Source organism: Sphaerodactylus townsendi, linkage group LG06, assembly GCF_021028975.2.
Source record: "Sphaerodactylus townsendi isolate TG3544 linkage group LG06, MPM_Stown_v2.3, whole genome shotgun sequence".
NCBI classification, from domain to species: Eukaryota; Metazoa; Chordata; class Lepidosauria; order Squamata; family Sphaerodactylidae; genus Sphaerodactylus; species Sphaerodactylus townsendi.
Window position 1 is genome coordinate 93130961 of NC_059430.1, and position 27083 is coordinate 93158043.

A 27083-nucleotide genomic window follows, 5' to 3' on the forward strand; every position below is an offset into this window, starting at 1 on the left:
AGGCACGGAAGCCCCCTAGCATGGCCTGAGAAAACACTAATGGCACAGCCAGGTCAATACTTTTCAGCTCTCTTCCCACGAACACCCCAAATCCAATTAGCAAAGGCTGACCTTCTGGATTTCAGCAGCAGCTCTAGTTGCCGTTTATCTCCTTTCTTGTGGTTGGTGTTCATAAATCTTTCCCCCTTGAAACATCTTACACATAAGTATTGGCCCTGAGGTCAATTGGATAATCCTGTTTCGGAGGCAGTTTGGTGATAATACCAGATACATTCTAGAGCTATCATCAGAGATCAGGTTTTCTAATTGTATATACCAAACCTGGCAGCCCTTCTCATACTAGATTTTAAAGCAAATACATTTTGAATTCTAAAAGCATAATGTGTAGGTTTCACACATCCACATGAAATCCATCTCTCTACATTAATAGCCTCAGCTCCCTCATTTAATGAAGAACAGGTTGTTTCCTGAATTCTGAGTCAAAAAGTCATACATGTTGGCTATTTTTGCACCTGCTATTTCCTGAAACATATTTTAAAACAAACAATTCTAACGCTAATATCTGTAAGTTGAGTACCATTTTACAGGCCTTTTCTCCCTGTGGGTGCTGCACAACTTTAAAAATATCATCAACTTGGATGATGTGCAACCTCTTTGAAACCAAAATATCTTTTTAAAATGGTGATCCTAGTTGGAGTCTGTGGTTTCAAAGAAAAGTAGAAAACCTCACTAGGCAGTGGTACATGGGAGTGTCAAAATGGGCTAGGAGCAAGTCAAACTCAGGGGCCCTTGTGGCATTACATACCAGTTAGGTTTGCCAGCTAAAGGGTCTTTTCAAAACAGTTGGTGATCTGGAGTGGCAATCCGTGGTTCCAAATTCTTGGAGCAGTGGCCATCAGAGACAATCCACTACATTTTCTCCTCCTGTGATGATCATCATTGGTGGGCAAGTCAGTGGATTATTTATTTTTATGCCCCCTTCTAAACACTGCCCAAAGTGACTCACAAAATAAAAATAATAATTTAAACAATTAAAAGATAACAATTAAAATCCAAGCTGGCAGACCCCCACTTGGGGTAAGCTAGGGTTGCCAGGCCTCCTTTGGGCCTATCCCTCTAGTACCAATCAGCTGGCTGGTGGTGAATTTACTGGCAAGAAAACTGGACCTAGGCCTGTTTCACTGGAAATGGTCTACTTTCTTTCAGGTTCTAAAAAGGTTCTAAAAAAAGGGTGCTGGGGGCAGGGTACTGGAAATGGAATGAAAGCATTTTCAGCACTGCTGCAGTGGGGAGTTCTGCTGGAAACCTCAATATTTGGAGTGATGAGCACACATCTACAGGGAGTAGCAGTGGCATAGTGGTTAAGAGCAGGTGCATTCTAATCTGGAGGAACCGGTTTGATTCCCTGCTGTGCAGGGGCGTACCTAGGCAAACTGGAGCCCTGGGCAAAACCTGAGTTTGATGCCCCCCCCCCCCCCACGGGCGGCCAACCTCTCCCACGGTAACCAAACAATGATTTTTTTCCACCAGGTTGTTTCAAAGTCAACATCACATTATAGAACATGCCCCAACTCACAAATCTGAACACAGGAGAATTATTTTTTGAAAACATTTTCAAAATGCTTTCGAAATGTTTTATTACTGATATGAAAACATTTTATGGTGTTGTATCCAATCCCCCCAATTGGGGAAAACAGCATCACTTTCAATGTTATTTAAACAGGGGACCCCAGATTCTTCCTTTAAGGTGGATTTAAAAGGAAAATCTGGGCTCCCTAGTTTAAACAAGTGATGCTGGAATCCACCTCCAAACAGCATTATTTTCAATGGTGTTTAAACTAGGGAGCCCAGATTCTCCTTTTAAATCCACCTGAAAGGGAGAATCTGGGGTCCCCAGTTTAAACAACATTGAAAGGGATGCTCTTTTTGGGGTGGATTCTCCCCCACCCTGAAACAGCATCACTTTCAATGTTTAAACCGGGAACCTCAGATTCTCCCTTTAAATCTATGCCGAAGGGGATGGATTTCATCATCATCATCATCATCATCATCATCATCATCATCATCATCATCATCATCATCATCATCATCATCATCATCATCATCATCATCATCATCATCTTTATTAGGCAGTGAGAGAATAAAAGAAAGAAAGAAAACAAGCATTGGCAGGAAGGGGGTGGATTTAAAAAGAGAATCTGGGGAAATTTAGGGGGTGCCTGCTGTCAGGGGTGCAATTATTAAGATAGCAGCACCAAAATTTCAGAGTATCTTCGTGAGATCCTACTGATGATACCACCCAGGTTTGGTGAAATTTGGTTCAGGGGGTCCAATGTTATGGACCCTCAAAGGTGTAGCCCTCATCTCCTATTAGCTCCCATTGGAAACAATGGAGGATGGGGGCACTCCCTTTGGGAGTCCATAACTTTGGACTCCCTAAACCAAACCTTACCAAACCTGGGTGGTATCATCAGGAGAGTCTTCTGAAGAATCCCTGAAATTTTGGTGCTGCTAGCCTAAACACTGCGCCCCCTGCAGGCCAAAATGGAAAAAACACTAAAAATACAAAAAATCCCACAAACGAACCTACACCCCCCCACAAGGCTGCGCCCAGGGCAACTGCCCACTTTGCCCAATGGGAGGAACGCCTCTGCTGCTGTGCCACTAGAACTGTGGAGGCTTATCTGGGGAATCCAGATTAGCTTGTGCACTCCCACACACGCCAGCTGGGTGACCTTGGGCTAGTCACAGTTCTTCTGAGCTCTCTCAGCCCCACCCACCTCACAGGGTGTTTGTTGTGAGGAGGGAAGGGCAAGGAGATTGTAAACCCCTTTGAGTCTCCGACAGGAGAGAAAGGGGGGATATAAATCCAAACTCCTCCTCCTCCTCCTCCTCCTCTTCTCCTCCTCCTCCTCCTCCTCCTCCTCCTCCTCCTCCTCCTCCTCCTCAGTGGGGAATTGACCAGAGAGAGGCTGAGGAGGCTGAGAATTTCAATGGAGCCAGGGAGGCTCCAAAAGCTGCAGAAGATCCCATGGTACACGCCAGAGCATTTGAGGACATGCCAAAAAAATGGCATAATGGGTTTGTTAGTGCGAGGGTACAATTTTAGGGAAACTGCTAGTTTTATTGTGATTTGTTAAAATTTTATTTTCTTTATGTCAGCTGGAATATTTATTCACGAATTTATGTAAAATATTTTTTTCAGAATTTGTATTGTTGAAGGCTTTCACAGCCAGAAAAACTGGCTGTTGTATGTTTTCTGGGGGTTGTGTGGCATGGTCATGTTTGCTCCTAATGTTTTACCTGTAACTATGGCTGGAATAGAATTATTCTTTCACTGTTTACTTTGCATTCACCAGTATCAGGTAAGTCTGTATTCACTAGTATCACAGTCTACCATGTATCAGGTTCAGTTGTCTACTGGCCTTCCAACCCCAAACTGTTTTTGCATTTGTTTCTGGCACAATGTAAAATGTATAGGTATGTGTAATCATATTATACTTGCATGTTAAGGTATATTTTTCCAGCACCTTCAATGAATATCACCTGTATCCCATCAAGGTTGGTAGACCAGGTTTTTAAAAATATAAATCTGATAGGTTATGATATGCCTGTGCTGATATGCAGTTAACATCTGTTCCAGTATCTATTTTGAACTGAATCACTTTCTTATTTCTTCTAGTGTCTCTGTGCTGTTACACATTTCCGGAGGTCTCCCTCCTTCTTATTCACTTTCTTCAGGGCTTTATTCTCTGCAATGCATAGCTGGCTGAAATTGTTCCTCTTTTTGTATTTATAACAAACTTTCCCCCTCTCTGGGTATTCCTCCCCTTTGCTGTGTTTCTTTCATAGTTTGTACTGTTCTGTCTCTCATTATCCAGAAACATACTTCTGATAAGGGCTGGTGATCTGTTTTCCTGTTTGTTTGTGATCTCTTACTTCTCTTGATTTCATGCGCTTCTTGTGATTTATTTTGTAATATTTTCAGTTATGCTCTAGACATTTCATAGGCACATGCTATTTTTAGTACTTTCTCTAATGCAAGGTCTTTCTTCTAGAGTAATTTCTCCTGAATTTCTTTTGAATTGGATCCCATTAAAATCCTATCTTGTATCATATCATCACTGTCATGAAATGTGCAGTCTTTAGCAATACGGCACAGCAGTGTCACCCACTTATCTATGAGTTCTGATATCCTTTGGTGCCTTTTGCAAAATGATTTATGTTATATGGAGACATGTTTTTTCCCCTAGGTGTGCAGAATACTTCAAACACTGTAAATCAAACTGTGGGTTTCTTTCTATCTTCTGCTGATATTTTGCCACTAGTGCTCCAGGCCCAGCAGCTAGCTCTGCCTTTCTGTCCATTGCTGATTTGAAACTGAATTCACAAAAAAGTGGGGAAATACTAGACATGTAAATGTCCAAATGCTTCTATGGTGGGCCCGCCAGTAGAGAAGCCAGTTGGGCTGGGGTAAGTGCCTGGACCCTTAACTCAATTATGCTGCTGCAAGCATGGAACGTCCCTTCTCCGTCCTGTCCTCTCTCCCACCATCACCTCAACTTATCCGAGAGCCAATTGATAGACAGATACCAACACCTCCTATGTGCGACCAACTCTGCTCCCACCAGTTAAATTTGTTCTCATGAGATTCAGGTTTGAAACATTGGCAGAAGTGATGGCCCAAGAGTGGCAGCAGCAGAACTAGCCAGAGAGGTGGGCTTTGCAAGGCTGAGGAGCATCAGGGCTTGCCTGTCTACCTGTGCCTCCCTTTCTGCCCCCCATTGGATGGAGGGGGTCCCGGTGTGGCAGTGGCTCCTCCAGCAAAAGATGGATGCAGGTAGCCTGAGGTGTGTGATGCCTGCTGCTGGAAGTGAAGGACTTTATGCTGTCTCCTGCCTCAGTGATAGAGGGGGATTTATCAGTGAGTCAGACAGCTAGAGGGGGTCAAGTCATTGGGCACCTTTTCTCTACTGCTCTGACACTATCCCTTTGCTGTGTAGATTGCTATTATCAGGGGATGTCCTTCCTTCTTGTTTCTCCTCAGCCTCCCACCATGCGTGCAGACAGATGCAGACAAAATCTTTCCCCATCCAGCTAAATAGATTAGAATACAGAACCTATCTATCTCTCCACTTTTCTATACAGAATGGAGTGCACTAATACAGATTCCTCTTATTAGTTAGAAAGTATGAATTGGTTCAGAGATCTTTTGCTGCCATCTCTCTCTCTCTCTCTCTCTCTCTCTCTCTCTCACACACACACACACACACACCCATGTGCATGGGTAAGCTTTTCTGTGTTTTGCCTCAGTGCACTCTGCTGTAGTCCAAAGGTATCTCTTACCAGAGAGAATTACCAACAACTGCACCTGGATCTCTCTCCGAGTCAATGCTACATAAGCAGGGCATCAGCGTCAGCTCCTTCAAGAGTGCTTCCTTGCCTTCCTCTGGTGAGGACCTGAACTTCTGCCTCCCAGCTTACAACAGCGCCAACCCAGCAAAGGGACCAAAAGAGGGGTCAAGGAGAAACATTCCCTGTCAAAATCTAATATATTAAATAAATAAATAAATAAATAAATAAATAAATAAATAAATAATTTTTTAAAAGGGTGGAAGACTGACAACAGCTGTTTGCCTCCCACCCCACGGTACAGGAAAGTCATCTAGCGCCTGAGACCCCTGTCCTGGAGAAAGTCTGGCCTTTGGCAAGCTGTGCTTTGGGGCCAGTTTTTGCAATGCTAATTTCAGCAGCTGCGTTTTTTTAAAAGCTTTTATGGGGAAAGAAAAGAAAAAAGTCAAATAAAACCAAGTTTTTTTAAATTAAGCTCTTTGGCTGATCGGCACCCAATTGCAATGAAGACACATGCCAACAAAGGGCTATGGAATAATATCTCAGTGTTGTTACAAGGGCCACTGTGACCTTATATGTTTTCTCTCTGTATGCTGGGCTATTAGAGATGAAGCTAGCATCATCTCTAATAGCCCAGCACACAGAGAGAAAGCATCTGAGGGACATCTATGTGTGCTTGCTAAAAGGCAAAATGAACGGTGCCAGGTTCATAAAACAGAAAAAGGATCCAAGTACTTTTTTCTAATAAAGGCAATTTTAATAATTCTTTTATAATAATAAACATTAATTAAGAATAATAAACATGCTTAGCATTTACACAGTGCTTTAGCACATCACATGCACTACTGAGGAAATACTTACAAAACCTTTATGTGGATTAGTATTATTACCCCCCCCCCCCACATTCTACAACTTCATGACTAACAATTCAGACTCTGAGCTACCATATTGTACTAGACTTCTTCTGCTATTAGGAGTAAAGGAAGGGAAGATAGTGGGAGTGATTTAAATGTGATACTGGCAAAACAGAAGGGCTTTGTCATTCCCAGTCATATTCTGGACTGGACCATAATTCCCTTCCTGGTGGGAGCTGGGAATGGTAGTTTTTTGTTTCCCCCTCCTGCCTCGAATGTTGTCCTGGGAATTCACTGTTGTTTAGCTAGATACGGGGTTATTTCCTGTGTTGGTTTGGATGCACATTCCTTTCCAGCTGAGAGAGAAGGGTTGAGTTTCTCTGGGATAGGAAGTGTGACTTGGAGAAGGATGGGGTGACTAGTCCTTTTGCTATTTGAAAGGGGGGTTTGGTGAGGTTTCCCAGTTCTGTCAAGAAACATCTGATGCCATATCTTTCCCTGAACCGTTGTTACTAAATAAAGACTTTTGCTCACAATGAAGTGCTTTTCTTGAACAGACCAGGGGTCCTGGCAGGCTTGGACATGTGACTGTGCACAGTGAACATTTTCTTTAATGTGTGCCCTCAGCTCTATGCTGCAGTGCACAGCCATTTAAAGCCCAGAAATCCCTGCATTAGTATGCATTAAAGTTGGGGTGCGGAGAACGAGGTATGTGGCATAATAATATAATGCTTAGTGTGTCAAACTAAGGCTCATTCCGCACATGCAGAATAATGCACTTTCAAACTGCTTTCAGTGCTCTCTGAAGCTGTGCGGAATGGTAAAATCCACTTGCAAACAGTTGTGAAAGTGATTTGAAAACGCATTATTTTGCATGTGCGGAAGGGGCCTAAGACTTGGTAGATCTTGTCCCTTTAACAGAGGCTTAACAAACTCTTATTTATCTCCTTGTCATTAAAAGCTTCAGTGACTCACTTCTATTTAACTGCTGTTAAAGGGACAGGGCTTTTTGTCTTTTTTACCATACATGTACATATGGATGTGTACATACACACAAAGGAGATTGACAAATTTTTACCAAATTTGTCCAGTATTTTTGTTGAAACTGTCTGGCAACCCTACCACTAACATATTTATAGACTCCATTTTTATACCTTTTACAGGCAAATGTGCAAACCATGTTGAGAAAGACTGCATTTTTACAAGAAGAACTCTAGACAAGAATGAGAACATGGTAGACTCATTTCTGACAAGGTAGGAACAAAATAGAAATGGTGATGTTTGAACTAAACCAATAAGTTTACAACCATAGATTTTGTCTCAAACTGTGAGCTGGGCCTGAAAAATCTGGAATTTAATGACTTTTCATCTCCCACTAGTGGCTGGATGAGAGACTAGGACTTTATTTGGAATGGTAAAATACTTCTGCCTCCATTGCATCTGACCACTAGGCCAGGGTTATAACCAATCCAAAAGCAAACAAACACATCCTGTTTAACAAACTCAGAAAGGCTTTCTTGGCAATTGTACGAATGATTTCCTAAACCTCTCACCACATTTTAAAAAATAGGCATGATCCCTAATGCAGGTCATGACCTGAGGAAATTTCATTTAGAAAAGGTCCAGGAGTTCCACGAATAAGCTCCCAACAGGGTTGCCATCTCTAGGTTGGGAAATCACCTGGAGATTTTGGGGGTGGACCTTAAGGAGGGGTGACATGTTTCAAATAAGTGTAGCTTTTCCTTCTACTGGGTCTTGGCACACTCACATTAAGAATGCAGTTGTGAATGCCCAGAGAAGTGAAAAAAATATTTGAAATGTGTTTTTTCTATACCAGAGAAAGTCAATATGTCCCTTCAGCTATCTGTGCCTTCGCAGCCAAGGTTATTAGAAGTTGCTATATGCATCCCACTTATGTACATATGCCAACTATGAACCCTTTGAAATAATTCAAACTAAATTTCTGAGACCCAAACTTGTGCTCTCCTGCAGTGTTCTTAATATTATTTTGTTCTAAAAATGAGTTTAATTTGTCTGGAAGTTAATGGATGGATAGCCAGGATCAATTACTGACTGAAGCTTATTTTCTCTCCTATTGGTGTTGCATCTGTAACACTAACAGATACCTTTCAGTCAAAATGGAAAAAGGTCCCATTCAGAGACATTACAGTCCACTGGAGACTGATAGTGACGAGAGAGTCCCCTAATCTAAAAGCAGCCTGGGGGAGCAGGGCAATTATTTATTTAAAACATTCTTATGTTGCCTTTCCACCCAATTGGGTGGGCAAGGCAGCACACATAAATAAATAAAAACATCATAACAATGTAAGGAAAAAAAATGAGAAGAGTTGTTTTATGCCCCACTTTTCTCAACCTTTAAGGTGTTTCAAAGCAGCTTACAGTCACCTTCCCTTCCCTCTCCACAACAGACACCTGGTGTGGTAGGCAGGGCTAGGAGGGTTCAGAGAGAATTGTGACTGAAGTCACCCAGGAGGTTTCATGTGGAGGACCGGGGAGTTCAACAGATCAGAGTCTGCTACTCCCGTGCTAGTGAAAGACACTGGTAGAGGGAGGCAGACTAATCTCACTGGAAAGGGAGTTTTGGGGCCATGACAGAGAAGATACTCATCTGATCTCTTCATATCTAAAGTGAAGTTGGGATGGATTATTTAGTTATTTGAAATCCTGCTATCCCATTGTATCTGTGACTGAAGATGGCTAACAAAGTAGCAAGAGCTGGAAGGACACAAACAGATGTCATAACTGTCCGTGGTGGTATTAAAAATGCAGTAATGATTATTACTGCACATCAGATTTAAAACACATATTTGAAAATGTCACCAAATCTATAAATCCATCTTACTTTCCACCAAATGCCCCCTGGAATAAAGTTGTGTTACATTCCTTTCTCAAAGGAGAAAGTGAAGGCAGCTTTCTCACCTTCTCAGATAAAGCATTCCAGATAGGGCTGCCAGTTTGCCCTGTTTTGGGCAACTGCCACTCTGCTGCTTTCCAGCTTCCACCCTCCCTCTACAGAGCAATTAGAGGGGGAAAGATAGAACCTGCGTGAATGCCATGTCACTTCCATTAGAGTGGACAGAAGTGACAATGATATATTTGTGGTGCTGCAGGAATTCCTCAAATCTCTATTATAAATTCCACAAAGATTTTGGGAATTCAGAGCATCACAGACATGGCCACATCACTTCCAGCTGTTCGATGGGAAGTAATGCCATAGTGTTTGTGCTGCTCGCCCTTTCCAAACTCCATCCACCAAAAGTTCCTGGGTGTTGCCAGCAGAGGATTCACAGCTCTTAATTCCAATGGACTCAGCCTATCACAGAAAAAGCCTATGAGCTCACTGGTACTGGATGGACAATCTTACGTTCTGTTCCGCATGCATAGCTTAACATAGATTTTCCCAGTGTGTCTCAGAAACGTTTTCTGTGAAATCATTCTGCTCACCTCCACCCCACCCCCATTTTTCCCTTGTCTCTTGAGTTGCATTTATTCCTCATGCTACTGCTAATAAAGTATTATTCCTGATGACAGTGGCATGTCATCTGTGATGCAGAAGACCAACCCTCCCCCCTTTTTGGTGCAGGTGCTCTAGTGTAAATGTGAACCTACATTTTGATGTGGCAATTCAAAAATGTCTCGGTCTCCATTTTTATTATTGAGAACTACTAACCCAAAATGGATACCAAAACAACTCCTGGGGCAGGTGCCATTACCTGAAGGAACAGAAACACATAGCACCCCCCACCCCCCATACACAAAGAACCACATTCTCCAGATGAATTTTATCTCCAGTAACAATCATTACTGCAGTAACCCCCATTATATGCAGTGATTATTCCTTAAACTCCCTTCAGTCACCCCCACCTTCAGAATTGCTCTCTGCTCGAAACTTACATTGGTAGCTCTATGTGAAATTGACAAAGTTGATCCAATCAACTGTGCTAGTTTGTATCTCTGCCTTAACTAGTTTGATATGACAAAGATCATTTTTTAAAATTCTTTTTAAAACAGAGGAACAGGAAGAGGAGAAAATGACTTAAGAGGAAGTTGGGCAACTATAAGGGTGTTGATCAGGTCCAGGGGGTTGCAAAAAACTTGTGAAAAAACTACTTCCGCAGGTGCCACCTGAAGGAATAGAAACACAGTCTACTCCCCCCCATAAAGAACCACATTTTTTACTAGAGCTGCAGTAGCACACAATGGTTATTGTGGCAGTCGCTGTCAATTTCCTCCTGCAAAAGCAATTTCACTTGTCAATTCCACTCGCTCCTAACTGCAGGCACAGTGTATCTTCACTTCAAACTTCCATCACTAATGCAAGATGAAATTGACAAAGAAGAAGAAGAAGAGTTTGGATTTATATCCCCCCTTTCTCTCCTGTAGGAGACTCAAAGGGGCTGACAATCTCCTTGCCCTTCCCCCCTCACAACAAACACCTTGTGAGGTAGGTGGGGCTGAGAGAGCTCCGAGAAGCTGTGACTAGCCCACAGCTAATTGACATGACTTGAGTCCATCCCCTGCTGGGATAGGGCAGAATAAAAATCTGAAATAAAGGAAAGTGAAAAGTAAAGCCAAGGACAAGAAAATGGCTGAAGGGGAGGATGGGAGACTATACCGAGGCATGGATAAGGGGCAGATGTTTGGTGGAACAGAGGAATAAAGACTGTTTCAATACAATCATATGTTCAAGGAAGGCTGGCTCTGAAACAGATTTTTTTTTAAAAAAAATCTCAGTTGAAGTGCTCAGAAAAACAATGGAGGAAAAATGAAGGGAAAGCATTTCCAGAACCAGATGGAGGAAAGAACACCAGGAATTAAAAGAAAAAAAGTAACATTTGGTAGTAAGATAAGTTGAAAACAACTTGTGCAGAAAAGGCCTAAGACAGGACATTGCAAGGTGAAGGCTGTATGAACAGCTGGCATGTGGAGATACGGGTCAACAAGTAAGTGGGCCCTAGGCCATGAAGGGCTTTAAAGATAATAATCAGCACTTTGAACTTGCCCCGGAGGCAAATAGGTAACCAGCACAGTTGATGCAGTATTGGAGTTATGCATTATGAGTGGCTGACCCTAGGGAGGAGCCTTGCTGTCACATTTTGTACCAGTTGAAGATTCTGAGGCATGTGTATACACACAGAGAGAGAGAGAGAGAGAGAGGAAGAAGAAGAAGAAGAAGAAGAAGAAGAAGAAGAAGAAGAAGAAGAAGAAGAAGAAGAAGAAGAAGAAGAAGAAGAAGAAGAAGAAGAAGAAGAAGAAGAAGAAAAAGAGTAGGAGTTTGGATCTATATCCCCCCCTTTCTCTCCTATAGGAGACTCAAAGGGGCTTACAATCTCCTTGCCCTTCCCCTCTCACAACAAACACCCTGTGAGGTGGGTGGGGCTAAGAGAACTCCGAGAAGCTGTGACTAGCCCAAGGTCACCCAGCTGGTGTGTTTTGGAGTGCACAGGCTAATCTGAATTTCCCAGATAAGCCTCCACAGCTCAGGCAGCAGAGCAGGGAATCAAACCCAGTTCCTCCAGATTAGACGGCACCTGCTCTTAACCTCCTATGCCACTGAGCAAGTGAAGTAAAGATTTGTACCTTATCTTACTATGTTATCTGAAGAATTTGATTTCTTCCAAGGAAGTCTGTTGGCTCTTCAATCAATACCAAATATTGGCTGAGAGGAAGATGTCAACATGAATGACCCCTGTCCCATCAAGGTCCCAGCAGTAGGAGATGGAAGAAGAGCTTACCTCAATGTTCCTGCTCTGCAGAAGGGATGTCTAATGGGTTCCTTCCTCCTGTCAATCTACAATTTGTCCCTTGGGTGAGGACCACAGTCCCTGACAATTTCATCTGAATTTGAATTGGGGGAGGCTACAAAATATATCCCATCATTACTTAATGGCAGGATATATTTTCTTATCTGCCTGGGAAAAGGGTGCAAGACTCTGATAAGTGAGGGGACACAATTAATCAGAAAGTCACCCTAATGGTTTGAGACACTAACAGGCCCATCCAAAGCAGGTCCTTTTAAATAACTTTGGCCTCTTCCGCACATGCATTTCAGTACACTTTGAAGCTGGATTTTGCTGTGCGGAAAAGCAAAATCCGCTTTCAAACAATTGTGAAAGTGGATTGAATGTGCATTATTCTGCATATGAAGGGGCCAAAATTTGAAGGCTAGAAGGGTTTAACTCTGTTTAGGATGGCACTGTTAAAGTTACAGATGGGCATGTGTTACCCATTGAAACGAAAGTCAACATTGCTCAGACTCAATAACAAACCCAAATAAAGCACACAGCAAAACATTTTTTTAAAATGAACACAATAAATCTGAACCCAAATAACATTTCTGTGCAAACCTTTTCTCATCACAATCACAGCGGCATCACAGCTGCCTTTCATGAATGACTGCCTTCCTTTGCCCAAACAAGGCATATCTTTGCCCGGTGTTGTCAGGTTGTTGAATAGCCAAGCTGTGCCTTTTTTTTTTTTGGGGGGGGGGGGGTTACCTGTTTTAAGTGGTAGGACATTCAGTTTGCTTGCAAGGGATTTGGGGTTCATGTCTGGGAGAGAACGAAACATGAAGAGCTGCTGTTGTTGGTTAAGGGGAACTAGCTTGACAGAATCCCAGATTTTAATAGGAGCACCCATACACACGATTTACATTCTGATGCTCTACAGTTTAAACATATGATAGAAGAATAACTTTACCTTAGCACTTTTGGCTATAATGCAGATGAGCAGAATATCTGGTTTAAATGTAGCCACACCTAAAATGCTGTATTTCTTTTTTTTTTAAAAGCAAACTGCTGTTTTTCAAAAACACTGTTAATCTCTGAAATCTAATACTGAAATGCTTTGCATTTTACATGAGCTTTCACAGTCTCAGAGGAGTTGTTTGAATTGTAGCATCATCTTGTGCTTTTATTTTTTTTTTAAAAAGATACTCCAACCTACTCCAGTAATTAACATTACACATTAAGTCCTTGTTTCTAACAAGTGTTCACAGTAATTTGGGATGTCATTTGCTGCAAACAATTTTACAAACAGTATTAGAAATCAGTTTGATGGAAGAATGCGTAGGGAACACCCTGCATTTCTGAGCCTTGTGGTGATATTTAGCATGTTCACCACTCAGGATGAAGAATTCAAAACAGCAACAAAACTCCCAAAGCCATTGCTGGCATTTGGAAGGCATTTGAGGCCAAGGGGTTCTCCTTGCATTGGTAGGTTAATGGAGTTCTTTTCTTAATTTTCAGTGCTGACGAGGAAGGGCTGCTTCCTTTTCTTCCTGTCCCTGTGGTCCTCTCACAAGAGCTCCACATGTACAGATTAAGTGATTGTGACATGGGGAAAATAGCTTCACTGGGTTAAATTCTGCACGTCATGACATGGTTGAGGGCACAGGATCAGGGCCAGGAAATAAACGATATCAACCTCAATTATTCTTTCATTCTGCGGTGCATCTCACTGCTCCTGAATTCCAGTTCATCATTGAGAATTTCTAATATTAGTTCTAAAATTGGAGCAGGGGGGGTGCTGCAGCTACCAGTTTCCTTTGTTCATCTGCACCTTTATAATATTGATGCTCCATGTACTTTGATGAAGTTGTGGGAAAAGGCAACCTGATGTAGAATCATAGAATCATGGAATTAGAAGGATCCATAAAAACCATCTAGTCCATCCCCCTGCTCAATGCAGGATCAGCCTAAAACATCTCTATTTGGCCAGCTGCTGCTTGAAGACTGCCAGTGAGAGGATCTCACTGCCTCCCTCCACATTCCACTGCTGAACAATTCTTACTGTAAACATTTTCCTACTATCCAGCCAATACCTTTTTGCTCTTAATTTAAACCCATTATTGTGAGTCCTGTCCTCTGCTGTCAACAGGACAGCTCCCTGCCCACCTCTAAGTGACAGCTTTTCAAATATTTAAAGACAGCAATCATGCCCCCCTCTCCTCTTCTTCAGACTGAATATTCCCTCAAATGCTTTATTTTTGCCCGTACTGTCCCAACAAAAAATGAGATGGGGTTTTTTAAAGACGTCCCCAGGACGTCTTATTTTGGTTGTGCAGAGAAAACGTATGACATCTTGCAGTTTGGATGTTATGTCTCTGTTGATAAACTTCAGGACCACCTTAGCCTTTTTTGCTGCTACATCACACTGGCTGCTCATAATTAGCTTACAGTCCAAGCGTCCCCCAAATCTTGTTTACACACACTGCTAGCCAGAGGTGTATCCTTTGCCCATATGTGTGGTTCTCATTTTTATTACCCACATGTAGAATTCTAACTTTATCCTTGTTGAATTGTATCTTGTTCACATCCACCCACTTTTCCAGTGTGTTCAGATCTTGTTGAATTCTATCACTATCTTCTGGAATGTTCACTACTCCTCCCAATTTGGTGACATCTGAAAATGCAATGAGTAGTCCCTTCACCCCTTCCCTTCAGATCATTTATAAAAAATATTGAAAAGGACCGGGTGCAGAACCAAGTCCTGTGGCACCCCACTAGACACCTCCCTCCAATTGGTTGAAATGTCATTGACAACCACCCTTTGGGTACGGTTCTCCAACCAGTTACCTATCCACCTATCGAGTCCAGACTCCAAACCACAATCTTCCAGTTTACCCAGAACATTTTGATTGGGAACCCAGTCAAAAGCTTTATTGAAATCCAGGTAAGTTGCACTGATGGCATTCCCATGACCCAGTAAGCTCGTTGCTTGGTCAAAGAAGGGAAAGACCTGTTGGGGAGAAATCCATGCTGACTTCTTCAGATGACCAAGTTGTCTTCAAATGCTTACAGACTGACCCCTTTTAAGATCTGCTCCAGTATCTTCCCTGGGACAGAGGTCACACTGGTTGGCCTGTAGTTTCCTAGGTCATCCCTTTTCTAAAGATCAAAATAACTGTCACCCTCCTCCAGACTCGTGGCACATCTCCAGCCCTCCAGGAAGTCTTGAAGATGACAGACAAAGGCTCTGCAAGCTCTCTAGAAAGTGTATTGAGCACTCTCAGATGCACAGTATCTGGCCCATGGGATTTGTACTCATCCAGTGCAGCCAGATGCTTCTCAACAACCTCTCTTTCATATCAACAAGTAGCCTGGATGTTGTGCCTAACCTATTGCCACAGATGAGCTTGTTCTCTTCTTGAGGGAAATGATTCAGGCAAAGTAGGCATCGAACCTTTCTGTTTTCTCTGTCCTCTGTCAGAATTTCTCTATTTTCACCCAACCGTGTGTTCATTACCTCTTTTACTTTGCATTTGCTCTTCACATATCTGATGAAGCTTTTCTTGTAGCAAGCCTCCCTGGCCAGCCTCAGCTCACTCTGAGCTTTGGCTTCTCTGATGGCTGACCTACAGTATCTAGCAACCCTTAGATCAGTGGTGGCGAACCTATGGCACAGGTGCCAGAGGTGGTATCAAAGCTCTCTTTGTGGGCACGAGCGCCCAGAGTTCATCATGGGGTGGTGGTGGAAAATCATACCCCCCCCCCCACACACATCTTGGCTGGCCTGGGCACGATCCTTGACCTGGGAGTAAACTTGGTTGCTGGCAATGGGGCTTGCTTCTGAGTAAACCCTCCTAGGGTCATGATTCACCCATTCGAAGCATTGCACAGTTGCTGCATCAAGCTTACTCCTGAGTAACGCGCACCTCAGAGCCAACCATTTTTGCTAAACAAAAACCTCAGTATTCAGGTTAAATTGCCGTGTTGGCACTTTGCGATAAATAAGTGGGTTTGGGTTGCAGTTTGGGCACTCGGTCTCAAAAAGGTTCACCATCACTGCCATAGGCTCATTCCGCACACGCAAAATAATGCATTTTCAAACCACTTTCATGACTGTTTGCAAGTGGATTTTGCCATTCCGCACAGCTTCAAAGAGTGCTGAAAGCAGTTTGAAAGTGCATTATTCTGCATGTGCGGAATGAGCCTTAGATACTATTTTTTAGAGGTATGAGACTGCACAGATGACAGCACTCTATTTTTTTAATATGATTTTTTTTATATGCATGTGCTGTCCTGTACATGCACAGAAACGTGCAAAGGGAGTATCTTTCTTGATACAACCTAGTTTTTGCACTATTTTATCAATGTACAGAAATGCTGATGCACATCTGTGAAACACTGTCCCAAAAGAATCTAGATATAGTTACACCGTCTAGTGTCAGACTAGGATCTGGGAGGCCCAGATTTGAATCTTCACTCTGCCATAGAAGCTTGCTGGGTGCAGGGGCAGAGCAAGGGAGAATGGTGCCTGGGGCACGCCTGCGCCCCCTGCCCCCGCCACCCCCCTACACTGGTGCGAGTCCGGGGCATGCTGCCCCCTGTCCCATTGGTGCTACGCTACTGGCTGCATGTCCTTGAGCCAACTCTCTTCCAGCCTAACCTACCTTACAGGGCTGTTGTGAAGATAAACTGGAAGAAAGGAAAATGTTGTGAGCTGTTTTGGGTCCCTGTTGGAGAGAAAAATGGGTCTCACTGAAGTAAATAAATGTTTTATCCATTCATACAGGGGTACTGACAATGTAGGGAAGGGGAAGGATATGGCATAAGTCAAAACTATGGAAAACTATTGATGCATAGGCTTTTGCACAAAATTCAAAAATAAAACATTGAACACTTGACAATTCCTGCACCCAAAACTAGTGAAAGATGACTTCCATTAAAACACAACTTATTAAATACACCAGATGTAAAGTGGGGACTTGCAAACAGAGGACAAACTAGGGCCCTGGAATATGGAGACTGATCAGGGAATGCTATGCTAATATTAGATAATAGGATACCAAGTTCTGAGTGAGAGCTTGAAAATGCATAGGCTAGTCTGAATAACCTCTCTGTACATGAATGGATGTTAATTTTGCCACCATCAGCATAAACCTGTGGTAGTGAGTGTTGTCTTGCTAACATAACCTTAGGAAGGTTATTAGGAACAGCAAAGCTCCTGTCTATTCTTCTTTACTTTCTACTTCTATGGGCTCATACTGGCTATAAGATACCAACTATAGCAGCGATTCCCAACCAGGGTTCTGTGGTACCCTGGGGTGCCGTAAGCATGTCCCAGGGGTACTCCGGTAACACTTCCGACCCCCCTTACTTTTGTGGTGTCTCCCGCTGGTGCCAGCAAGGACATGGAGCTGGCCCAGGAGGCAGGACCTGCTGCAAGGTCAGCAGCCAATTCCTCTCCCCCCCCACCCGGTGCTTTCCTTCACCCTAGGAGGGGAAGGGGTTGGGGTGGTGGCAGCAAGCAGGGGCACTGGGAGGGGAAGGTGGGGGGGATGGCAGGGGTACTGTGAGATATGAAGAGTGAGGTCAAGGGTACCGTGATGTCAAAAAGGTTGGGAAACACTGAACTATAGACTCATACATCCTTGGTTTCTCATAGAGCTGTGCAGGCAAGGAAGAGGGCCTTTAATTCTTAAACTTCCACTATTTGAAATTAGGCTCCCTGCTTTGTATTACTATTTTAAAGTGCGGGCAGGGAGTGGATGTGATCTTTTAAAAGACATGTATTTTCTTTTTTAGAGTGCTAATGGCAGCAGGGGAGGGGAGTTAGCTTCAAACAGCAAAACGGAATTGAGGTTGAATTTTTTTTTTTAAAAAAAAACTTCCCTCAAGGCAAATCAAGGCTGCCCAAGCCTGTAATTTGCATTTTATGGATGTCTGATCTTCATCTATTCTGTCTGAGGCCTGACTCTGCAGAATCCATGGTGTCCCAAATGGAGGTCCTTCCAGGGGCTTGCTGCCACCTGAGACCCTTGAAGTAGAAATGCCTCAGACTGAATCAGAGAGAGGAATGCCTTGGCTTGCTTTGTCAGTGGCATCACAGAAAACCGGCATTCTGTCTTATGAGAAATGATTCTTATGATCTGTTCCCAAAATGGATGTTTAACATACAGTGTCTCATCTAATTGGCAATGGCTCTCTGGGATCTCAGGCATTCCCTCCCATTCGCCCCCCCCCCCCAAAAGGTTTCCCATCTTCCTGAATTGTGTGTAGCTAATTATTTGCCTTAGATCTTCAGCAACTAATTCAATCCATTCTTCCTCTTCTTTTTAAATAAGGACCACGGGAATCAGCCATGTTTATCTTAGGGAAATAATAACTACAGGAAAACAGTGGATAGAGAAGGATTATATAGTATGCTAATAATTCATTAGACAGCTTAATGTCATTTAAATTCACTAATCCATTTAATTTGCCATCCATTAGTCTCCATTATCACGGCTGTTGATGGTCTTTTTCATGCACTGCTTCAAACAAATCTTTATGTTAATTTGAATTGAGGTATTTACCTGTGACCTGCATCTGTATTCCTTGGTCAATCCTTATTCAAGCAAAATATCAATGATTATAGTAAAAGAGGAGGGCTTCCAGATCTGACCCACTTTCTGTTCTCATCTCTGAAAATGAAAGTCTTTTACCATAGGGCAAATCATTATCCCATTATGTGATTCTCCTGTGACAGAAATGGGGGGGGGGGGGAGGCCCTTGTATGCTTCTGCAATTCCTCATCTACTTCACTCCATCAAAGGTCAATTTGCTGCCATCTCCCACCTGTTTGATTCATCACAGACAGTAGTAAACTGAGATTTTCAGCAGCATTTTCCCACTGTCTGAGACTCTCACTTGGGCCTCCCACTGCCAGCCCCAAATCTCTTGAAATTCCCTGCACTGCTTTGATGCTTACAACCCAAAACCCACTCCTGTAAGCAGGAAGCTGTCAAAATACTTCTTTAGCTGTAAATCTCTTCTCTGGTGGCTGCTGAATACTTCCTCTCCCCAAATCCTTCATCAATGTATCGGCTTGGTTCAAAAGTATCCCTGTTTCATTCCATCCTGCTGCGGAAAGGAAAGTGCTTTTGCGTGGCTCCTGGTGTATCTCAGATCAGTGGGAGTTTTTCCCATTTCACTGGAATGTATCAGATGAATTATCTTTCCATCCTGCTTTAAAGATAGTGTGTGTGTGTGTGTGGTGGGGGGAGCACTGCAAGTTTAAGAAATGGTATGATAACTACAGAGGCCTTATAAAACAAAGTATTTGTATAACTCAGTCTTAAGCCCTGGATGCTGTCATATTGCTGATCCTGATGTAGCACTAGTATAACTACTGGGTGTTCTCTGTACTCTTGCAAAGACAGGAAATGCCAAAAAAGACCCAACTCCATAGCCACCAGTCATATACCAGAATAGGGGCACAACTTGCGTGGCAGCCATATATATGAGAACAGTTAATTAATACAAGTCAAAATCAGAATGCCTCCATGAGATCACTCTACCTCCACAGAATTTGGGTGCTGTGTGGTTTCCGGGCTGTATGGCCGTGTTCTAGCAGCATTCTCTCCTGACGTTTTGCCTGCATCTGTGGCTGGCATCTTCAGAGGATCCTCTGAAGATGCCAGCCACAGTGGGCATCAGGAAAATGCTGCTAAACCGCCTTCCAAATACAACCTGTCTTCGACGTGAAAGCCTTCGACAATACTCCACAGAATTCTTTTTGCACTGTGACCAAGAAGAAACAAGGGCTTTCAAGCTCCAACACCTTGTCTGAGTCCTCAGAAGAGAAGTGGCATTTTCCATTGGCCAACCCCAGATAAGAGATGAGCTACCATATTTTGCACCAGCTGCAGTTTCTAGATCATCTTCAAGGGCGGGCCTGGGTAGAGTATTTTGCAGTAATCTATCTACAAAGTTACTAAAGCAAGAATCAGTGTGCCCAGACAGGGAGTCTACAAATAGAAAACCAGCTGTTGAACTAGATGGAGCTGTTGGGGAGAGCATTTTCTTAATATTAAGGACATCTGTTTCTTCAATAGGATACCGCAACAGAGTCTTTCAGAGAAAGCTGCACTTCACAGATGGTAGAAAGAACAATCCCTTCCAGCCATATCACCTCCATCTTATATGGATTCAGCTTCAGTTTGTTCTTCCTCAATCATTTGACCGCTGCTTTCAACCACTGGCTTCGTCCAGTGTCTATTATTTTTGCTACTGTTCACTCAGTACAGTTTTACTTATTTAGTTGTGAGCCACCTCAATAAGGTGTGGAGAGGTGGCATGCAGATTCCAAACAGGGTAGATCTATATAGAAGGGTAGTTCTCCAGACCAGTTGAAAAAGCTGTACTTTAAAAACTCATCTCAATAAATCAATTTGTTACTAGCAGTATGTGTGTGTGAGGGTTGTGTAGCATCAGTTGGTGCTGGAGTGAGTGCCTTCTGATGTTAAGACAAGTCAAGTGTTCAGAGAACTTCCACTAACTGAGCTGTTATTGTGACACCAAAGGCAAAAGTGAACTGGTCACTTAACTTACAGTGAAATTTCTTGTCTGGCTGTTGCCCTAGAGCCGTGGTGGCGAACCTATGGCACTCCAGATGTTCATGGACTACAATTCCCATCAACCCCTGCCAGCATGGCCAATTGGATTTGTAACCCATGAACATCTGGAGAGCCGCAGGTTGCAGACCCGAGACTTAGACCCTTCCTCAGTGAACATAACTTGAGTCAGCTCACCCATTGCCTCCTGGACCGCTGCTAATTGCCCACTAGTGGTGACACAGAACGGATTTGTATTGCTGCACAGTCACTCAGCTTGCTCTACAGCACTTTCTAATTTCCAGCCCACTCTGATCAAACAGCAATATTTGCTATTTTGATTCAACGTCAGACTTTACAGAAAGGACACAATGACAGGAAGCAAAAGTTGGTTGTATTGCACTACCAGAGTATCTAGGCAGTGTTCTCAGTTGCATGTTGTGGGGCATCAGAAGGAAGGCAACATATGGGTTGAGTATGGGTATTGTTTTCTACTGGTTCTGTGGATTACATTGGCCTTAAGCTCTTCCTAGTCATATTTGGGTGTCAGGGGGGATCTACGTAAATTGAACCATCCCCAAGGGCGCCACTGTAGATTTCAGTACAGGAGATGTCTGGTTCAGTTGCCCACGTGGTGCAAAATTCCCACAAGCTGAGAATGGTACATTCATTTCCCCTCCAGTGACAGCCAACTCTTTGCAGCAGTTGTATAGAAAACATGTAAGCATTGGGGACCCACAGGGACTTCACTGCATTAAAGAAAACTATTCCCCACTTTGAGGAGGGAGACACAGAAGAGGTTGATGAGACCTTGAAAAAAGATTTGTATTTTATAGCAAGAGTTGGAACATTAGTGAATGGCATGTAAGAAGGCAAGGGGTGAACAGGAGAACCCTCATTCAGATGGTGGGTGCTGCACGAAAGAACAGATGGCCTCCCCACCCTTCAACCAGAAGTCAGATGCAACAAGTCAAAGTAAATGATCTGCTCCGAAAGCATTCTCAACAGCATGATCAATCCAAATGTGGTCCTTACTTTCCAAGAGTGAGCGCTGAAAACAAACAACTCTGCAAATCTAAAACAGAAAATTGTCTTTGATGGTGCTGATCGGCTATTTATTGCAATCTTACAATAACATCTATCCTGAAACATAAGGACAAGAATTCCTATTTTTGCCATCAAGGCACAGATGACCTATGGCTACACCATGCAGTTTTAAAGGCAAGAGATGTCCAAAGGTGGTTTGCTATTGCCTGGTATTGTAGCAAACCTGGTATTCCTTGGTGGTCTCCCATCCAAATAGTAACCAGGACCAACCCTGCTTAGCTTCTGAGATCGGATGGCATTGGGCTATTCTTGCTTATATAGAAAGAAATCAAAACCCCAAATTCCTGGCATTTCATAGCAGTTATCAAATGTTAGTGTATTCTGTACAGCAGTTATGTCCATGAAGAGTTTTCCCCCATCCTCATAACATCTTAACAATATTTTGGTCCCAAAATACAGTTCATGTAATCTAATAAAATATATTGACTGTTTCAAGGTTGTTCCATTTCCACAAATATAAAATTATGCTACAGTTTGCAGGTCTACATAAACAGAGTCATCATTCTACTTCTGGCTTATTCACAGTGGCTAATTGTTTCAGTTATGATGTTGCTTTAGATCTGATTTAGGTCAGTAGCCCCAATCAACTAAAATTAGCCATGACTAGGTTCTATTGAAACTAATAGCACAACACTTTCAGTATGATGGATTGGATCCAGTGACGCTGAGAATTATGCGGGTAGGGATTGCACGTCGTTGAATGAAACAAACGGGTGCTTTCACACATGCTGAACAATTCCCTTTCAATCCACTTTCAGCGCACTTTGCAACTGGATTTTACTATGTGGAACAGTACAATACACTTGCAAATGATTGCTCGAGTGCATTGAAAGTGGATTGAAAGTGCCAGCAATGTTGCATAAGCAATAGCATCTCGTTTCCACTTGTAAGCATATGTGTTTTGAAACTGCTTTCATTGAACAGGGGAATGAATGTTGATGGTCTTGGTAGCAGAAGAAATACAAAAAAAATCTCTGTAGCTCTAGCCTTATTGATATTGCTTCTAAGAATACGGGGTAGCATTGTGGGGTAAGCACAAGCACCCTTCAGCTGGGAAGTCATTCTTTTATCTGCCAATCATTTCAGAAGCAACAATGTGTTTGTAGGCTCAAAGTTTAGCTGAATGTATCTGAAAACCGAAAAGAATTTTAGGTTTTGTTTGCCTTTTACAAAGAAATGGGTACTTTATTTCACTAATGCTGGGAAAGTATATAAAAGGGATTGCATTTGTTTTCATAGTAAGCTCTGAGAGCACAGCGCTATGGAAGTCAGACATCCAACAGGTATAAACTTTCTCTGTCACTCCATCTATGAACCCAAACAGATTTCTATTAGTCTCAGTGCCTCTTTTGCGGACAATGACTTCATGCCTATTTTTTCTACTGCTTGGTGACAGATCTTTATTATAAAGCAGAGTGTACAGATGCTCGAACACCCTTCAGTTTGATTTGCATCTTGTCTGCCAGTTTCAAACACAGATCTGATTTTTTCAAACAGTGCAACAATTTGTCGACTTCTTTATTGATGTTCAATAGGTTTCTTCACTGTACTCCTTCCCAACTAGGCAAGACAGCGCAATTGGCTTTTTGTGCATGCACATTTTCACAGACTAAGTTCTATTATCTGTTCCTGCCTCGGTCCTTTGCTGCACAATTGCTCCACTCAGCATGCAATTGTCCAAATAGAGAATTATATCATTCACAGATCACACAAACCACTCATCAATTAATGCTATGTTTCAATGAAACCCTACCCTTCAGTATAGTCCTTAATGATGCTAATGGCCACCCGTCAGTTCAAATTGGCACCATCTTTATACATGAACAACTTTGTGATAAGCTGATACAATCTTGTTCAGCAGGTGTTCATGGCTGTTGAGCATGAACTGAACAGACTGCATAACCAACTCACTTCTGACCATTACTTTTAAACATAGTTTAACTGTAGAATGCATTTGTTGGAGGAATTTCCAGCTTCACTGCCAAGTATCTATCTATTTAATCTGTAATCGTTTCTCACTTCGTTGACCTTGGTCCTAACCTTATCAGCTTAGCCAAGACTGACTTCACCTGATTCTGTTTGCAAAACATGAGGACTAGCTGCTCTTGCTACAAACAGTAGCATATCGCCAGATGAAGGTTTTCACAGTATGGTGCTAAACATTATTATCTGATTACATCAAACTGCTCTGAATGTCACAGCTACAGGGGCTAGTTGAAAAGGCAGCAGTCTGACTATGAAGTTCTGTGCCACAAGCCTATGTACACTGATCTGGAAGGAAGCCCCACAGAGTGGGTCATACATCTAAACCTGGGTGGAATCTATCCCAAGAAAGTCCAGCAAGGAATTCTCTCACAGCATTACTCCGTATGTCAGAGAAATATCCAGAGATGGCTACCTTGAAAGGGATGGGTCACCAAAGATCTAACACATTCCACACAGAACTCTTGTCTCACCAGAAGAGCGCTTCCATACATTCAGATGCTAGTCATTCAGAGGAGTGAACCTATGTAGGTATGCATGAACCAACTCTTGGTCTTAAAGGAGCAACTGCCTCAGTCATATTTAATGAAAATTCCTGGGTTTCTTTTCAAACATTTGGAGCACATGCCTGTAATTAGCCCTCTGCTCAAAGAAAAGAACACGACAGGCCCAATTTATTTAATGAACGTGAAATTCCAGAGTTGCTTATTTTAACAGTTTGTTTCTACATTAAAAGATTTGACAAAAATTAACCTATTTTAATGCCACTGCAATAGTTAATCATAGGCTCACTGGTAGTACAATAGTAGTACAATATATTATTCTCTCTCTCTCTCTCTCTCTCTCTCTCGATAGATAGATAGATAGACAGACAGACAGACAGACAGACAGAGAGAGAGAGAGAGAGAGAGAGAGACACTTCTATTTGTTTACTCATTTCATACTAATCAATTAGAAAGATTTTCATTCATATTCAGAGATTTGCATGGGAAAATTAAAAACCCACTACATCAAAATATTTTTAAAAGCTTTAACTTATTTTTTTTTATTTGCAGCATCGTCTAGAGTAACTAACATTTTTACATGTTATCTGGATCAAAACATGCAGAGAGCATGCAAAAGACAAAAATACACTTGAAATGATCAGCCATTGTTCCGAAACAATGTATTTGATCAGGTGACTTATACACCTTGCAAATTGCTTTCATGAATATTTAACCAATTGGGAAAATATATTTATATCAATGGAAATGTAGGGTAAGGCAGTGTCCTAAGGCTACTTAACTTCACATTCTGCCAAGATGTTTTAAAAGTAAAAATGCAGCTCCTTCCCCTGACCTTATTGGTTAGTGATCCTCCCTAAAAATGAAGATATATAAACCTGAAATTCTTTAGATAAAAGGAATGTAAAGCTACAACCTGGGTTTTGCTTCTCTCCCTTAAGATTTGTGCCCAAATTTGATTGCTGAACCAACATAGAAAAAAAATTATGCACACTAAAAATGAAAATGTACATGGGAAACAATGAAGATACGGATATATGTTTGCACGTGTGAATACAACCATGCACATTTCCAGAATATGCACATTACACACAAGCACATATCAAAGCATATATGAAATCCGAAATGCCTTATACAAGAAGACAACGAAGATATCAGGTGGGGAGATGTTACTGTTTCATAACCAACAACGGATATGGAACGAAAGAGTCACGTTTTGCGCAAAATAATGAATGAACTCAGGGTTTCATCACCCTCCTGCACCCGTGAGTGTGCCTGTGTTCCTCCTACAGAAACTCCGTCCCCCTGAATGGGCGCATGGCGAGAGCGTTTCACTGGGGCTTGCAGCGGGGAACTTCCTGGCGGCTTGGCCCCAGATGGTTGATTATGGTCGACACAACAGGATTTGGTAATAAGAAGCCGCAGAAGCGATTCATGTCAAATCGGTGAATCGTAACGCTGCGCTCTGCGGCGGATACTCTGAAATGCGCGCTCAGGAGGAGCCTCGGTGGGTTTGGGGCCGGATCCGAAGCCCAACAAAACAAAACCGGGCAGGACCTTCCTCGGAACTGCAGGTGCTTCTGGCTGGGCCGCCGCGATGGCTTTCGGGCATGCAGTGGCCAGATAAGAGTAAGGGGGGCAGCGGGCTGTTAAGTGCCCTGGACACCCCCCTGAAACAAACAAACAAACCCCCCCCCCCCCGCCGGCAAGATCGGGCTGCCACCACTTTTTCTGCCTGCCCCCCCTTCCCCACTTTCCCCTTCCCTAGCCACAACTCCCTCCAGGTGCCCTGAAGTCCCCACGCTTTCCTGCAGAAGAACCAAGACTGCCCACACGTAAGAAACGCGCCTTGCCGTCCCCCCAGCCCCAGAACAGAAGCCCTGAAGTCGCCACCACTCTTCTGACCCCCCCGCCCCCCGGGACTCTCGTCCTGCTTTTGGCGTTTGTCCCCCCCCCATCAGCCACCCCCCTTCAAAAAGTCGCGGGGCTCTCTTCAGAGCGAGGGTGGGGTGGGGACAGTGCGGCGCCCGGGAGCTTTCCCTGCCCCGCTCCCCTTGGCCCGGATTGCCCGCGGGGGTCCGGCTGGAGCTCAGCCGCTCGGAGCCCTTCCCGGAGGGAAACTTTCCCCTCCACCTTCCGCCCTGCAGCAAAGCGGCGGCCGGGCAGGTGGCCTTACCGTGGGTCGGCTGGCGAGCGGGCGCCGGGGCATGGCCGTCTTCTTCCCCCGACGGAGCGGGCTGGCGGAGGGGCTCTTTAAGGTTCCCGAGGGGAGCTGGCGGCGGCGCTTCCTCGGGGAGGGCAAATCTCCTCCTCCTCCTCCCGGCCCCCCGCCCCTCTGGACGGGGTCCCTGTGGCAGCTCATCCAGGTCTTTTGAGCAGTTGTGGCGGGGGGGGGGGCGAGGGAGGGAGGGAGGCGGGGGAGAGGCAGCACAAGCCCAAGATCCCCCCAACCACAACCTCTCCTCCTCCTCCTCCTCTTCCTCCCCCCCTGGCCCCGGGCCTCCAGCCACCGAAGTTTGTCCTGACCAGTTAGGAAGCTCTGGGCCAACGGGACAGACGTCTGGCTGCTCACTGCCAAGAGTCGGCTGCCCGCCCAGACTAGGGCAAGCGGCGGGTTCGAACCGCGTGCCACTTGGGCGCCTGCCTGGCCGGGCAAGGAGAGCAGAGTTCTCGGACCTGCCACGCCGGAGCAGAGCCCCGCCGGTCCCTCCGGGAGGGAGACGCGGCCATCTCCTAGCAACCCCTATCAATCTCCGCGGGGCGCCCTCTGATTGGGTCGGGCGGAGCACGAAGCCACGCCCCCTCCCCCCAAGCCGCTCCGGATCCTGTTGTCTGGGCTGCCGGAGGGTCGCATCCTCCCCGCATCAAGGGGCTGAAGTGGGGTAGGGCACTCGGAGGCAGAAGTTGGAAAGGCCGGTCGTGAAGGGGGGGGGGAGGGGGCTGCCT

General features: G+C 43.9%; 1 protein-coding gene across 4 annotated transcripts in view; it reads right to left on the reverse strand.

Moving 5' to 3' along the window:
* The window catches only part of GRM3 (glutamate metabotropic receptor 3), a 120255-nt gene extending 93423 nt beyond the window's left edge, over positions 1-26832 (reverse strand). For all 4 annotated transcript variants that reach the window (XM_048500860.1, XM_048500858.1, XM_048500859.1 and 1 more), the window contains exon 1: positions 26314-26832. The gene's annotated coding sequence lies outside the window, so the exon portion shown is untranslated. The remainder of the gene's footprint in view (positions 1-26313) is intronic.
* Positions 26833-27083: the final 251 nt, after the last annotated feature.